Consider the following 5,000-nt stretch of genomic DNA (forward strand, 5'->3'; position numbering starts at 1 on the left):
CACAAGACCATAACCTTCAACAGTGTTTTCATCATTAGGTAGAAAGACTCCACATTTCCCAGTAAGACAACAGAAAGCAGAACACTAGTTCTGAGGGACCGTCTGTCAGTAAAACAGATGTTTAAAAGGACTCAGGTGGGCAGAACAGGGTGCCATAGGGCTCTGGTCTAAAGTAGTGCACTATATAGGGAAGAGGGTGCCATTGGGCTCTGGTCTAAAGTAGTGCACTATATATAGGGAAGAGGGTGCCATTGGGCTCTGGTCTAAAGTAGTGCACTATATATAGGGAAGAGGGTGCCATTGGGCTCTGGTCTAAAGTAGTGCACTATAGAGGGAAGAGGGTGCCATAGGGCTCTGGTCTAAAGTAGTGCACTATATATAGGGAAGAGGGTGCCATAGGGCTCTGGTCTAAAGTAGTGCACTATATATAGGGAAGAGGGTGCCATAGGGCTCTGGTCTAAAGTAGTGCACTATATAGGGAATAGGGTGCCATAGGGCTCTGGCCTAAAGTAGTGTACTATATAGGGAATAGAGTGCCATTTGAAGCACAGCCCTTGGCCCACTCTGCTCTGTTGTGAGCCTATCAGATTACTCCTCTACTTGTCCTGTCTCCCCAGGTTAACCTTAGTTCACTGAATAACCAATCAGATCATTCTCCCTGAGGGAATGTGTTTCACAACAGGGTTACTGCTTAAACCAGCCCTGATTTAAACCAGCCCTAAACCTGCCAAGGGTGGGGAGGGGGGTCTCTCTCTCTCTCTCTAATGGGAGGGGGGGGGGGTCTCTCTCTCTCTAATGGGAGGGGGGGTCTCTCTCTCTAATGGGCATGGGAAATACATGTTAACTATGCCAAAGAAAGTGAAATAAACAATAAAATGAACAGTAAACAAACCAAAACAATAAAGACATTACAAATGTCATATTATATATATATACCGTGTTGTAACGATGTGCAAATGGTTAAAGGACACAAGATAAAATAAATAAGCATAAATATGGGTTGTATTTACAATGGTGTTTGTTCTTCGCTGGTTGCCCTTTTCTCGTGGCAACAGGTCACAAATCTTGCTGCTGTGATGTCACACTGTGGAATTTCACCCAGTAGATATGGGAGTTTATCAAAATTGGATTTGTTTGTGTAATTCTTTGTGGATCTGTGTAATCTGAGGGAAATATTTCGCTCTACTATGGTCATACATTGGGCAGGAGGTTAGGAAGTGCAGCTCAGTTTCCACCTCATTTTGTGGGCAGTGAGCACATAGCCTGTCTTCTCTTGAGAGCCATGTCTGCCTACGGCGGCCTTTCTCAATAGCAAGGCTATGCTCACTGAGTCTGTACATAGTCAAAGATTTCCTTAAGTTTGGGTCAGTCACAGTGGTCAGGTATTCTGTCACAGGGTTCTCTCTCCCTCTCCCTCCCCCTCTCCCTCCCCCCTCTCACGGTGACAGGCAGGTGACCCCCCCCCCCACCCCCCTCTCCCGGTGACAAGCAGGTGACCCCCTCCTCTCCCTCCCCCCTCTCTCCCGGTGACAGGCAGGTGACCTCTCTCCCTCCCCCCTCCCTCCCCCCTCCCTCTCTGAAGCGTGTGCAGTAGCAGAGCACACGGAGCAGCCAGACGGGCGCTAGGCGGTCGAGAGGAGGCAGGCCGGTGACTGTTGTGCCTAAATAAAGCCTTGGTTCCTGGAGAACAGTCTACTCTAGTAACCCAATGACAAGACCAGCTGTCTGTCTGTCTGTCTGTCTGTCTGTCTGTCTGTCTGTCTGTCTGTCTGTCTGCCTGCCTGCCTGTCTGCCTGCCTGTCTGCCTGTCTGCCTGCCTGTCTGCCTGCCTATCTGCCTGCCTGCCTGCCTGTCTGTCTGTCTGTCTGTCTGCCTGCCTGCCTGTCTGTCTGCCTGTCTGCCTGTGTGTGTGTACAGGGGGCACAGTTATATGTTCCCAGGCTGACTGAGTTTCAACAGGCTAGAAAACAACACTCCGCTCTGCGCTGCTCGTGTTGCCTTCCTCCCAGGTGTCCCTGCACCCCTGGTTACCCCTGGTTACCCTCTGTCACAGGAAGAGGGGGACAACAGGGGGGGCTCTCTTTATCTGGCTCTAATCTCACTTTGAAGCTGTCTAGGGATTTCAGCACAATTTAATTAGGTTGTTATTCAGGCAGGAGATTGCTCTGCCTCCAGTGTCGACCGTTACCCTATAGAGTTCAGAGAAAGTTAACGTCTATGACGTCTATGTTAACGTCTATGAAAAGGGTATAGAGAGACAGAGGGTGAGGTCATTACCGTATAGGGTATAGAGAGACAGAGGGTGAGGTCATTACCGTATAGAGTTCAGAGAGACAGAGGCAGAGGGTGAGGTCATTACCGTATAGAGTTCAGAGAGGCAGAGGGTGAGGTTATTACCGTATAGGGTATAGAGAGGCAGAGGGTGAGGTCATTACCGTATAGAGTTCAGAGAGGCAGAGGGTGAGGTCATTACCGTATAGGGTATAGAGAGACAGAGGGTGAGGTCATTACCGTATAGGGTATAGAGAGACAGAGGGTGAGGTCATTACCGTATAGGGTATAGAGAGACAGAGGGTGAGGTCATTACCGTATAGGGTATAGAGAGGCAGAGGGTGAGGTCATTACCATATAGGGTTTAGAGAGGTCATTACCGTATAGGGTATAGAGAGACAGAGGGTGAGGTCATTACCGTATAGGGTATAGAGAGACAGAGGGTGAGGTCATTACCGTATAGGGTATAGAGAGACAGAGGGTGAGGTCATTACCGTATAGGGTATAGAGAGACAGAGGGTGAGGTCATTACCGTATAGGGTATAGAGAGACAGAGGGTGAGGTCAACACCGTATAGGGTATAGAGAGACAGAGGGTGAGGTCATTACCGTATAGGGTATAGAGAGACAGAGGGTGAGGTCATTACCGTATAGGGTATAGAGAGACAGAGGGTGAGGTCATTACCGTATAGAGTTCAGAGAGACAGAGGGTGAGGTCATTACCGTATAGAGTTCAGAGAGACAGAGGGTGAGGTCATTACCGTATAGAGTTCAGAGAGACAGAGGGTGAGGTCATTACCGTATAGGGTATAGAGAGACAGAGGGTGAGGTCATTACCGTATAGAGTTCAGAGAGACAGAGGGTGAGGTCATTACCGTATAGGGTATAGAGAGGCAGAGGGTGAGGTCATTACCGTATAGGGTTTAGATAGACAGAGGGTGAGGTCATTACCGTATAGGGTATAGAGAGACAGAGGGTGAGGACATTACCGTACAGGGTATAGAGAGACAGAGGGTGAGGTCATTACCATGTTGGAATAAACCTGTCATGTTGGAATAAACCTGTCATGTTGGAATAAACCTGTCATGTTGGAATAAACCTGTAATATTGGAATAAACCTGTCATGTTGGAATAAACCTGTAATATTGGAATAAACCTGTCATGTTGGAATAGGTTGGAATAAACCTGTCATGTTGGAATAAACCTGTCATGTTGGAATAAGCCTGTCATGTCATGTTGGAATAAACCTGTCATGTTGGAATAAACCTGTCATGTTGGAATAAGCCTGTCATGTCATATTGGAATAAACCTGTCATATTGGAATAAACCTGTCATATTGGAATAAACCTGTCATGTCATATTGGAATAAACCTGTCATATTGGAATAAACCTGTCATGTCATATTGGAATAAACCTATCATGTTGGAATAAACCTGTCATGTCATATTGGAATAAACCTGTCATGTTGGAATAAACCTGTCATGTCATGTTGGAATAAACCTGTCATGTTGGAATAAGCCTGTTATGTCATGCTGGAATAAACCTGTTATGTCATGTTGGAATAAACCTGTCATGTCATGTTGGAATAAACCTGTCGTGTCATGTTGAAATAAACCTGTCGTGTCATGTTGGAATAAACATGTCATGTTGGAATAAACCTGTCATGTTGGAATAAACCTGTCATGTTGGAATAAACCTGTCATGTCATGTTGGAATAAACCTGTCATGTCATGTTGGAATAAACCTGTCATGTTGGAATAAACCTGTCATGTTGGAATAAGCCTGTCATGTCATGTTGGAATAAACCTGTCATGTTGGAATAAACCTGTAATATTGGAATAAACATGTTATGTCATGTTGGAATAAACCTGTCATGTCATGTTGGAATAAACCTGTCATGTCATGTTGGAATAAACCTGTCATGTTGGAATAAACCTGTTATGGTGGAATAAACCTGTCATGTTGGAATAAACCTGTCATGTCATGTTGGAATAAACCTGTCATGTTGGAATAAACCTGTTATGTTGGAATAAACCTGTCATGTTGGAATCAACCTGTCATGTTGGAATCAACCTGTCATGTTGGAATCAACCTGTCATGTTGGAATACACCTGTCATGTTGGAATAAGCCTGTCATGTCATGTTGGAATAAACCTGTCATGTTGGAATAAACCTGTAATATTGGAATAAACATGTTATGTCATGTTGGAATCAACCTGTCATGTCATATTGGAATAAACATGTCATGGTGGAATAAACCTGTCATGTTGGAATAAACCTGTCATGTTGGAATAAACCTGTCATGTCATGTTGGAATCAACATGTCATGTTGGAATAAACCTGTCATGTTGGAATAAACCTGTCATGTTGGAATAAACCTGTCATGTCATGTTGGAATAAACCTGTCATGTTGGAATAAACCTGTCATGTTGGAATAAACCTGTCATGTTGGAATAAACCTGTCATGTCATGTTGGAATAAACCTGTCATGTCATGTTGGAATAAACCTGTCATGTCATGTTGGAATAAACCTGTTATGGTGGAATAAACCTGTCATGTCATATTGGAATAAACCTGTCATACTGGAATAAACCTGTCATGTCATATTGGAATAAACCTATCATGTTGGAATAAACCTGTCATGTCATATTGGAATAAACCTGTCATGTTGGAATAAACCTGTCATGTTGGAATAAGCCTGTTATGTCATGCTGGAATAAACCTGTTATG

The 5,000-nt window shown here is 44.6% G+C and overlaps 1 protein-coding gene across 5 annotated transcripts in view; it reads right to left on the minus strand.

Moving 5' to 3' along the window:
- plekhg4 (pleckstrin homology and RhoGEF domain containing G4) overlaps positions 1 to 5,000 on the minus strand; it is a 257,371-nt gene that overhangs the window by 184,406 nt on the left and 67,965 nt on the right. The window lies entirely within an intron of this gene.

Source organism: Oncorhynchus mykiss, chromosome 26 (assembly GCF_057628025.1).
Source record: "Oncorhynchus mykiss isolate SJ-2025 chromosome 26, ASM5762802v1, whole genome shotgun sequence".
NCBI classification, from domain to species: domain Eukaryota; kingdom Metazoa; phylum Chordata; class Actinopteri; order Salmoniformes; family Salmonidae; genus Oncorhynchus; species Oncorhynchus mykiss.